Genomic DNA, 12,085 nt, shown 5'->3' on the forward strand with positions numbered 1-12,085 from the left:
CAGATGGAAACAGACCAGAGATTCAGTGATGCCAACTCTTTTTTTTCAAGAGCCCAAGGCAGGTTATGGGTGCTACCAGACTGAGCAGTGGTCTAAAATCCCAAATTCCTTAGTCCTGGGCAGAAATGGGAATAATGCAAACTGGCAGGTAACAAGTGTTTGTGAAGGAAGCAGCAGAACAAACTGGACTCTTTGGGGGTTGGCCCATTGTGTTGGAAGTTGATTTGGTTCAACACTCACTCTCCCTGAGCCTGCACAAAGGCAGGTACCTATCTGTAATGTCGATAAAAAAAAAAAATCCCCCCCAAACAAACAAAGGATTATCCACTGGATGCTACTGAATTCACCAAGCTTCTTCCAGCTCCACATGGCTGGACAGCAGGGCAGTATTCCCAAAAGACAGACAGTCATTGTAGTAACTAGGATTGACCTGGACATCTTTTGTAAATTTGGAAATTTTCTTGGCACTACTACTTCCAGTGTCCTTTGCAAAGACTCTGTTATCTTCAGAAGCACAATTCTCACTTAATTGCTTTCCAGGGGGCAGGGTAGGGAGAGCATGGTGGGGGCTTACACTTAAATGTAAACCCATTTTCTCCTCTTTCCCTTTCTTCTTTGTGACTGATATTGAAAATATTCAAAACCCCACTTTTCCCTAATAATATCAGTTCCTTTGTGGTCTGCAGATGAACAGGCTGAGGATTCACAGCTCATTCCCAGGAGCAAAATGATTCAGCAGAAGAGGAATGAGCTAAAGATAGATTGGGTATCATTGATCTCATATTAGCAGTGTCAATACTTGCACAAAGGAGACATTTCTCCTGCCAAGCACTTACTTTCTTCTTTATTCTTGTCAGAATATCTTCCAGGTCACGGGGGGAAAGAGATTGTTCCAAAAGCATTTTAAATTGTTGATGATTGAGCAACATCTTCACCATCTCCTGTCCATAATGCCTAAGGAAGGAAGGAAGGAAGGGAAAAATAGAAAATGAACAACGGAAGAGTGTTAACAGAAGAGGCTGATCCCTTAAACTCATCAGGTGCAATCCCTGCACGAGAAGGCATTACCTACTCAGCAAAGAGGGAGATTTACCTCACTTGACACTGCACAGTCCTGTCAGCTGAACGCAAAAGGCAAGGGGAGAATGTGGGGCAACAGAAAAATACCATTTCACTCTGAAACTGGGGTGTGCTTCTGTGGCATCAAAGGATCCCAGGGAACAAGCAAAACACATCTGCTTTGTTGTCAGAGCCTGTTAGCAGTGTCTTGCTGCCATTGCACAATAATTTGCCTTTCTTTAACTGGCAGGGAAGCCAGGAAAAAACACCTCATGCATCCTATTGATTATTCTATACTATGTGTATGCACAGGGACAGCTAGTTGCTCTGGTGTTCTTGGCAGCTATTAATGGCAATTTCATCATCAAAGAAGGGGATTTTGGTGGTTTGGGTTGATTTTTTCACTAGGAAGCCACTGTTTGTTTCAAGAAGAGATGTGGAGCTCACTGAGCCACAGATAACAGCATTCTAGAATCTTCAGAACAAGTTTAGAAAGTCTGAAAAGATTGGCTAAAGACCCCTGAAATATTTCTAGGCAAGTCTGAAGTTAATGAGAAATGGATGTTTGGGATCCTTCAGTGATGAACATTAGCCAACATTTTGGCTTTGTGTTGTGCACCTAAGGCCAAACAAAAGTATTGGATTGGCTGATCTGAGCTCTTTTGATCTCAGCAAAGAATCCTTCAAGCCACAGGAAAAAGGTGGCAATGTTCCTTTTTGCTGGCCAACCTCAGGTTTCCCAGCACAGCCATTTGCCCAGGGTGTTGTCACAGTGCCAAGGCTGACAGAGCTCAAGAAGAGTTTGGACAATGCTCTCAAGCACATGGAGTGACTCTTGGGGTGTTCTGCACATGCCAGGAGATGGACTTGATGACCATGATGGGTCCCTTGCAACTCAGCACATTCCATGATTCTGTGACCCTTATTCACACTGTGAGGTAACTTCATATTCCCTTTGGTTTCAACTCTTGTGTGGTTTCATCTTTATAGCCAGACACAAAGCGGTTTTCCTGTTTTGGGAGGTGAAATGAAGATCATTACCTTGTGTCCTTGTGGCAGTCCTGAGCAAGCTTCCCTGCCACGTGTGGCAGCCTCTCAGCCCTGGGGGTGCCTGCGAGCTGGGTGACTCCAATTCTCTCCACCAGGGACAGGAGGAGTTGGGCCGCACACTCGCGCACCAGGGCGGGGCGGCTGCTGGGGAGGAGAGAGCAAACCCTGGGCACAGGGACAAGGAGCAGCAGCAGCGCCGGCCTTGGCCAGAGCCTGCTCCCTGCCCTTGCTGGGGGAAGGAGCCTGGGCTCTCCCTGCACCTTCAGACACCTGCAGAAGCCTCTGTCCTCAGCTAAACACAAAGGTAGCATTGCACACTAGGCCTGCCTGCACGGAAGAGGGAGGAATTCAGTCTCCCTGCACTGTCTGATACTCAGTTTCTTTCACAGTATTTTCTCGGAGAAAGATTAAAGAAATAGATGACATATGAATAATTTAGAAATTAAGGACCATTCATGCTGACCTATCAGAGGGCACCCAGTACACAGAGCTGCAGCAGGACTGAGGCTCTTTCCACCCATTTATCCCCAAATCTGCAAAACTTTGGAAAACAACAAATGCAGGGAAAACACATTGTGGGCTGTGAAGTTGCAGAATATCCAGCAATGCAGCCTGTTTCTTCTCTGGGGCTTGGCAACGGATCCATCTGATTGTTTGACCCTAGTGCAAAGCTGAGGAAAGGGTGGCAGGCAGTTTAACCAGGCTGTCCTGCTCTAGAGAGAGTCTCTTGGGAACTATCAGGCCCAGCACCAACATTTAAGGCAGCATTTGCTCCAACTGTCCCATGGCAGTCAGCCTGTGAAGGTGCCTGTAAAGTGATTCATCATCTCAAGGCTAACATGAAACATCAGTCTGAATAGAAAGTAGAGCTCTAAGGCCAGGACAGTCATACAAGAGTCCTTTGGCAGGAGCTGCATCTGCTGTGCAGGCTGTGCCACACCCAGCAGATTGTCCCCCATGTGCTCCATGCCCCAGCAAGGACCCTCCTCATTTCTCAAGTTAATGGCATCATGAGGAGACATGGTTTTCCCAGGGCCTCTGTGGTTAGCACTGTGAAATACCAAACACTGCTCACAGCTGCAATTGCAATTGTCCCTCTGCCCACAAAAGCACAAGGCTCTATCCTTGGCCTTTGCAGGCACTTTCACTTCCCCATCAGTCACCACATCTAGGAAAATCTGACAGACTGGGAGAACTCCAGGAAGCAGCAGGAAGCTGAGTCAGAGAAGGTTTAGTTTGGATATCAGAAAAAAGGGTTTTTCACCCAGAGGGTGGTTGGGCACTGGAACAGGCTCCCCAGGGCAGTGGTCACAGCACCAAGCCTGACAGGGCTGAAGGAGCATTTGGACAGCAATCTCAGGCACTTGGTGTGACCCTTGGGCTGTTCTGGGCAAGGCCAGGAGCTGGACACGATGGTCCTGATGGGCCCATCCAACTCCCCATATTCTACACTTCTGTGATTCTGAGAACTAATGGGCTGCAGGAGGGCAGAAATAGGTGACAAGAGGAAAGAAGTGAGGCTGGTTAGAGAATCAAGTCACTGAGTTCACAGAAGATGCAGGATACAGGAGCCTTCCCTCCCACCATTCCCATTCTCTCTCTCATCCCTTCTCCCTCCCACATACACAAAGGTGAAGAACATCACTAAAAGAAAAAGAACCTACTTGACTCCCATGTCCATGAGAGCAATCATTGCTCATGCAGGAGTCACATTCTCCACCAGGATCCCCAGGGTCTGACTGGCTGCTTTCTGAACAAATTCTGGGGAGCTGGACACCATCTGGAGAAGGACCCGAGCAACCTCATCCACCTCAGAGTCCATGTCCTTCTTCAAGATCACAGAGAGCTCTCCCAGAGTGACAATGGCAGAGCAGGACACCTTGGAATGGAGGTTGGTCACCTGGGGAAGCCATGAGGGGAAACATAAGAATCACCTTGGAAAGAAAACCAGTTGCCTTCAACAGAAGTCCCAGGAAATGACAACACATCCCACTGTGTCTTCTTGTATACAAGTACAAGAAGAGCAGGAGAGCACAAGCACAGAAAGGCACTTACTCTGGCACCAATTTCTGGCCTCAGACCTGCTCACTGCAGGCCTAAAATAAAAATTCCATTAACTGTTCCACTTAACCCTTCTAAAATGTCCACAGGTTTGATTTTAGGCCCTTTTACTAGAAAATTAAAGCAAGAGCTGCTTTCAAATCACGAAAGCAAAAATCATAAAGGTAAAAGAGTCAGGTGCTCCTGTTCAAAAAATCAACACCAGCAGCTGAAGCACTCATCCAGGAAACAGAAAACACAGGCTCAGGTCTACAGAATAATTTGCAGTGTTGAATTACAACTTGGAGAGAGATTGGAACTCTGGCAAATAACATCATCAGCATCTCAGTTTCTGCATTTGCACATTGCATTATAAAGGCTCCACAGTCAAAGATGAGTGTCAGATACCCAACCTGCCAGTAAATACAGCTGCATGTACCCACAGATCCTACGGATAGATGACAGACATTAGAAATCTCAGGTCTAAAACCAGAAATGAAGGCAGACCCTGAGCACACATGGAGATGAGCAAGCACATACCTACTCTACACAGCATGTATGAAGTATGGGGGACAATTCAGAACAATGTTCTCACCTCACTGGTAACTGCCAAGCAAACCTCACCAAGTCTACAAAGCAGGACCTCTGAATGGGACCCAGCCAGGTGTTTGATGGTGAAGAGTCCCTTCTCCTTCAGCTCCCTGAAAGGCAGAAGATTGATTTTTCTCTCCACCAAGGCAGCACCCTCTGAAATGACCAGGCTGGCAGCTCAGTGAACAATGGGAGGTGCTTTTCAAGGAGTGTTTAATGAAATCGTGGAACGCGTTGCCCCAGGATGCGGTGGCTGTCAAAAGCACACACAAACCCAAGAGGCAAAGAGAGGGGTTTTAGAGTGGCCATTTGAGAAGACAGCCTTTCTGAAATCTCTGGCACATGAGGCCCCTGTGTCACTGCTTCCTAGAAGCTGTGAGACCGGGACATGCTGCTGTTTGTTGTCACCTCCCTGTACCTGTCCCTGAGACACAGTGCCACCAGGCTGTTATTGGGGCATTTTCCAGCAGGCATTCAGCAGGGACAGTCTGCACTGGCTCTCTGGAGCTGAGTTTCCACTCTATGATCTTGGCCTCTCTGTCACCCCCTCCCTTCCCCTCACACATTCCACAAAAAAGCAGCAGGATGTCTGCTGGGACCACCTCAGCCTGCGGGAAGGCCAAGTGGGTCCTGGCCTCTCCTGATCCACAGCACAGCTTTCTTTCTTCCCAGCATGGAAATATAAAAACTGTATTATCACATCACACAGAGGGCCAGGAGCTTTTTATTTTGGCTGCAAGTGTCCACAGAGCATTGGGGAAGAGGAGTAAAAGAGTGTTTTGCAGCAAGCAACCCGGCTACTCAGGCAGGATGGTAGGAAAAGTGTCTGGGAGCTGCTTTTTAGGACTTTGGTTGTTCTGCTGAAGCTTCTGGGCAGAGAGCTGATGGGCAGATCCCAGAGATGTGGAGAGTTCCTGGGAAATCTGTCCTTGGATATGTCTACGAATGCTCTCCCAGTCATGAACTGTCATCTGTGTCCTGTCCATATGTTACTGCCTTGACTGTTGAGTGTCTGAGGTGCTCTTGGGGCTGCTATGGACCTCCTTCACCAAGGAATGGATTGTGATACAACATCCCTTTCTCCTTATATTTGGGCACTGACAGAGCCTGGACCACTCTGGCTGGAGCTTGGGCTCTGGCCAAGCAAGACTGCAAATGAGAGCAGCTCATGGTCCTCAGCTCATCCCTCCTGCTGGGACAGACAGACATGGCCATGGGGACAGAATGGAGCTGCCCCATCTGCCAGGTATCTAAGAAGAATGTGAATTTTTCTCTGCCCTGTCCCCTCTAGTTCTGCCTAGGCTGCATCCTGCAGTGGGCAAAGAGAAATCCAGCATGCCCACTCTGCAGAAGAATGATAGAAGCTGTCAGGTTTTCTGAGTAGGATGAACAGGACTACATACAATGTGCCATCAGCTCCCCCAGACAATTGCTAGAGTCCAGCAGGGAGAGAGCCTGGCCACCTTGCTGAAAGCAGCCCCCCAGACCCTGTGATGGCTGCTCCATCTTCCCCACAGGGAACACTGTCCCCAGCTGAGCAGGGGGCTGCAGGACCAGAGCCTGTGCATGGCCTCCTGCCCAAGGAGTGGGCCGAATTTTTCAAATAACAATGTCATCTACTGGACCAAAGGTGGCCCTGGCTGCAGCAGAAGCTGCAGGGAATATGCCAGCACCAGAGATGGCTGGTTAAGGAATCCATAGAGCAGCATCCTGCACGCCCTCTGTGCCTATGGTCAAGTTGCCAAAATCTTGGTGCCAGTACTGCAGCTTCTCCTCTGTAGCAGTCTGAATTGCTGCTAGCACAGTCCAGGGTAGAGAAGCAAAAAGGACCTTTGCATGATCTCCACAGATGTTTTATTCAGCTGTGCAGGGAGATGTTCAGGTCCCAGCACCCACACACAGAAGGTCTCACTTTGTCTCCACGGGGGCCTGGGGGGCTGACCCTGATCTCGGGGCAGTACAAAGGTAATGGGGCCAATCAGGGAATAGGGAAGGTGTGGCTCAGGAATGCAGGAACAGACACAGGAACAGGGGAAGGAGCCAATGGGGTCTTACAGCTTTTTGAGGGGAGCTTCTTGTGTCTCCCTAGACAAGGGAATGCCCCCCCAGGGTCTCCACAGTTCCCTGTGTTTTATATTATTAGGAATGTTGGAAAAGAAATGAAATTTAGCAAAATATTTAATTATAGTGAGTTGTGTGTGAACTGTTTTTTTAAAAAGTAGTTTTGTAGCCGTTGAAAGTGTGTGTTGGGTTTTGTGTGTAACCTAGCAGGTAGTCTTAGGGATTTAATAAATAATTTAACTAGTGCAGGAAAGTAAGAATGCTAACCTGTCTGGAGGCAGCATACAATGCTCTTAGAATAAGATAAGCAGAAGATTAATGATCTTGTTTGTGAACCAAGGAATGTATCACAAGGGGTCTGTGACTAGTCAAGGGGAACGGGGAACTGTTTCTTGGAGACTTTGTTGTGAATCGCACGTATAAGAGGGAAGCACCCATACGTGAATTTGGGGGCTCGGGTTTTAGGGACGTGAGTCCCCCAAGCTCCCCGGGCCCTTAATAAAGCACCCACAAAACTTATCCGAGTTTTGTGTCATTTATCAATCGGGCAACAGTTTTCTGGCGACCGCGGCAGGACTCCAAGGGCTGCTGGGGCGGTTCGCGTCCCGATCCACTCCAAGCCGGCACCAAGCACTTCTCGGGGAGTAATCGGTCATGCCCGACACCCCGCGCCTGTTGGAAAACTGCCAAGGTAAGCCCGAAGGTGCTTTATATTGGAAAAAGGTGATAATTGGATTTGGATTTGGTGGTTGGTAAAAAAGCCTAGGCTCCGGCCATAAGACGTCTAAGGACGCAGGACCGGAACTCGCCTCCTGTTTGTTTTAGGGAAGGATGGCGAGAAGGTATATTGGTTTAAGGTATATTGGTTTATTGGGATTAAGGGTAGAATTAAAGGTTGTAATATGATGTCTTTTAAAACTTTTAAAATCTTAGTGCAAGCCAATGGTAAAATACCTGGAAATACACCATTAGGTTGTATATTGAAACGGTGGAAAAGTGAGGGGTATTATCAAGAATAGCATAAAAGTAAAATGATAGATTATTGTAATCATTGGTGGCCTGAACATGAGATTGGGGAAGTGGGATGGCCGGTGAATGGTACACTGGAATTGGGGATAATGGAATCTTTGATGCAATTTTTAAGGAGAAATGAGAAATGGGATGAAATACCATATTTGGATTTGTTTTTCGTTTTATATCGGAAAGAGGAATGGCAAAAGGAATGCGGTATCTTGGTTTTAGAAGTGAATGATGAAAGGGAGTGTGTGGGATGTAAAGAAAGAAAGGAGCGTAATTTGTATCCTTCAGTCGAGGAAGATTTGTCTTATTGTATAGCACTTCCAAGGGTTCCGGTTGCTCCTAATGTGCCCCCTGCTCCCCCTGCGGATATAGCTATAAAAACGGGATCTTGTGAGAGTGATAGTGATGGTGGTGGTGGTGAAAAGAATGAGAGTGTTAAAAGAACTCCGTTAGCAGGGCGGACTCACAAGGGAAGGAAGGGGCAGAAGGGGCCACAGTTAATTGCGCTGTTGAGAGAAGCTGTGGGACCACAGGGAGAAAGGATACTTATAAAGGTGCCTTTCTCCCCCGGGGATTTGGTAATATGGAAGCAATCAGCGGGGAGTTATCAGGAGGATCCTGAAAGGGTGGCAAGGGTGGTTAAAATGGTAATAAAGACTCAGAATCCGGACTGGAATGATTTACAGGTATTATTAGATACTATAATGGATTCCACGGAAAAGGAAATGGTTATTAGAGCCACTAGAGAAAAGGCTCGTGAGGAAATTCGGTTGAGACAACTAAATGAGACAGTTGATGAATTGGTACCAAGTGAGGAACCTAAGTGGGACCCAAACTCTACGGGAGGAATAAGGGCTGTAAAACGATATCAGGAGTTGTTGGTGGAAGGAATTAGGACAGGAATACCTAAGACTATGAACTGGTCTAAGTTGTATTCGGTCAAGCAGGACAAGACTGAGTCTCCGTCTGCCTTTTTAGAACGATTAAAAGACATGGCTCGGAAGTTTACTAATTTAGATGTAGAGGATCAATCAGGAAAACTTCAATTGGCATTGTTGTTTATGGGGCAATCACAAGAGGATATTAGGAAAAAGTTACAAAAGCTGGAAGGAGAGGATACTAGGAGTTTGGATAAAATGCTGGAGGTAGCGTGGAAGGTATACAACAACAGGGAAAAAGAAACTGCAAAAAGACAACAAGCTAGTATTCTGGCTGTAATGCAACAGACAGGGGCAGGAGGAAGACCCATTAGAGGTCGAGGTCGGGGAGGAGCTAATCGCAGACAAAGGGGGTTGGCAAGAGGTCGGGGAGGATTTGGGTTTGCACCTAACATGGGGAGGTTGGATCCAAGCCAGTGTGCGTTTTGCCGACAATTGGGACACTGGAAAAATGAATGCCCGGTTAGAGGAGGTATGGGCATGGGAAACATGGGATTAAGGACAGGTCCAATGGGGAATGCTCCTGTGGGAGGATTCACGGGAGGACCAGCAGAAGTCGCTCAAGCACTAGTTTTGGGAAACTATCAGAATCAAAGCTGACTAGAAAAGTATTTAAGGGTAGTTTTAGAAAAGATGGAAAGGATCAAGAATTTATGGTAGACACTGGAGCTACTTATTCTGTACTCAATAGACGATTGGGACCTTTGAGTGACACAATGGTACAGGTGGTGGGGGCAATAGGGAAGCTAGAGGAACAACCATTTTTACAACCTTTAAATCTTAGGTTTGGGGGGAAGGAATTAGATCACCAATTTTTGTATATGCCAAACTGCCCCACACCCCTTCTTGGCAGAGACCTGTTGTCCCGACTTAATGTGAAAATAATATTTGAAGGGGGAAGGGTGAAATTGGAAATACCTGAGGAACAAATAGCAGGCATTTTTGTGATCAAAGAAGTGGATGCCTCTCCTATTCCAGAAGAAATTGAGCAGGCTGTAGTACCCTGGGTATGGGAGTCAGGGGTCCCCGGAAAATCTAAAGCTGCGCAGCCAGTAAAAGTGGAACTAAAGGAAGGGGCCCGACCAGTGAGGATAAAGAAATACCCCTTGAAGCTTGAGGCAAGGAGGGGAGTAGCCCCGTTAATTAAACAATTTTTGGTTCAAGGAATATTACAGGAATGTGAATCGGAGTATAATACTCCAATTTTTCCAGTAAAGAAACCTAATGGTAAGTACCGTTTGGTACAGGACTTAAGGGCTATTAATGAAATAGTGAAAGACATACATCCAGTTGTTGCTAATCCTTATACCTTGTTAACATCTGTATCGGAGGAGTTTAAATGGTTCTCAGTGATTGACCTTAAAGATGCCTTCTTCTGCATCCCACTGGCAGTAGAGAGTAGGAAATATTTTGCCTTCGAGTGGGAGAGTCCTGATTTGGGGAGAAAGAAGCAGCTTACGTGGACCAGAATCCCACAGGGATTTAAAAACAGCCCTACTATTTGGCCAAGGAGCTGGAGGAATGGAAGATAACCCAGGTAACAATATCCCCATCCTTGTATGTAGTCCTGCAGTACGTGGACGACATTTTTCTGGCTACTAAGGAAAGGGAAATGTGCGTGGAATTAACAATTAAATTACTCAATATGCTTGGCCAAGCAGGGTATCGGGTTTCTAAGGAAAAAGCTCAATTGGTCAAAAATAGCGTTATTTACCTCGGTTGTGAGATCACACAAGGGCAGAGACGTTTGGGAGTAAACCGAATAGAGGCAATATGTGCTATTCCTTTGCCTCGTAACCATCAGGAATTGAGATCTTTTCTAGGAATGGTGGGATGGTGTCGACTGTGGATCATGAATTTCGGTCTCCTAGCCAAGCCACTGTATGAGGCCTTGAAGCAGCATCGGTTAGAGTGGACGACACAGCAAAAGAAGGCCTTCCAGGAATTGACGCAGGCACTAAAGGAGGCCCCAGCCCTAGGACTCCCTGACCTGACCAAGGAATTCCAGTTGTACGTGAATGAGAGGCAAAAACTGGCATTGGGGGTCCTCACCCAGAAGGTGGGAACCTGGAAGAGGCCAGTGGGATACTTCTCTAAACAACTGGATTCGGTAAGTTCCGGGTGGCCCTCGTGTTTATGAGCCGTGGCGGCAACAATAATTCTTATTCAAGAGGCCCAGAAATTGACTTTGGGGGCAAAAATGAAAGTGTTTGTTCCCCATATGGTCATGGCTGCTTTGGAGCAAAAGGGGGGTCACTGGCTATCATCCAGTCGAATGTTGCAATACCAGGCCATCCTGAGAGAACAGGATGATATTGAAATAAGGACTACTAATCGTTAATCCAGCAGAGTTTTTACACAGTGACCAGGAGGCTGGGGGACTGGTGCACGATTGCGTAGAGGTAATTGAACAAGTATATTCCAGCAGACCCGACCTAAAGGATGAACCATTGGAAGAACCTGAATGGGAACTGTACACTGATGGATCCAGTTTTGTCGAGAATGGGACTTGCTATGCCGGGTATGCAGTGGTAACATTGGATCAGGTAATAGAGGCAAAGGCTTTGTTACCTGGAACTTCGGCCCAGAAGGCAGAGGTGATTGGACTCACCAGAGCCCTGTATCTGAGCAAGGACAAAAGGGTTAATATCTGGACAGATTCTAAATATGCCTTTGGTGTGGTTCATGTACATGGGGCGTTATGGAAGGAAAGGGGGCTTTTGAATTCACAGGGAACCAACATCAAGCACCGGGAAGAAGTGCTACAGCTACTGGATGCGGTACACAGTGCCAAAGCAGTTGCAGTAATGCATGTTAGAGGACATCAGACTGCGGAAGGAGATGTTTACAGAGGAAATCGATTTGCTGATGTTACAGCACGGCAAGTGGCACGGGAAGTATGGACTCAAATGGCATTGGTACCGGTAAGAACAAATCCAGCTACCCGATACCTGAATCAGGAGCCCAAATATTCAATAGAAGATGGAAAACTAATAAACTTGCTAGGGGCACAGAAGAATCAACTTGGGTGGTACGTTACACCAATGGGACAAATAGTGGTACCTACCCGCATAATGAAATTTATTTTGGAATCAGAACATAATAAATGTCATTGGGGGGCAGAAATATTGGAAAAATTTTTGAAGAATGAGATAATCTCTAATCAGATGTTAACAATGGCAAAAAGAGTTAATGCAATGTGCCCGGTATGTTTGAAAAATAATCCAGTAGTTAGGAGACAAATACAAATGGGAAAGTTGCAAGTCGGGCCACAACCAGGAGATTACTGGCAAGTTGATTTTTCTGAATTGCCTAGGGCACAGGGA

Source organism: Melospiza melodia, unplaced genomic scaffold (assembly GCF_035770615.1).
Source record: "Melospiza melodia melodia isolate bMelMel2 unplaced genomic scaffold, bMelMel2.pri scaffold_37, whole genome shotgun sequence".
Lineage (NCBI taxonomy): Eukaryota > Metazoa > Chordata > Aves > Passeriformes > Passerellidae > Melospiza > Melospiza melodia.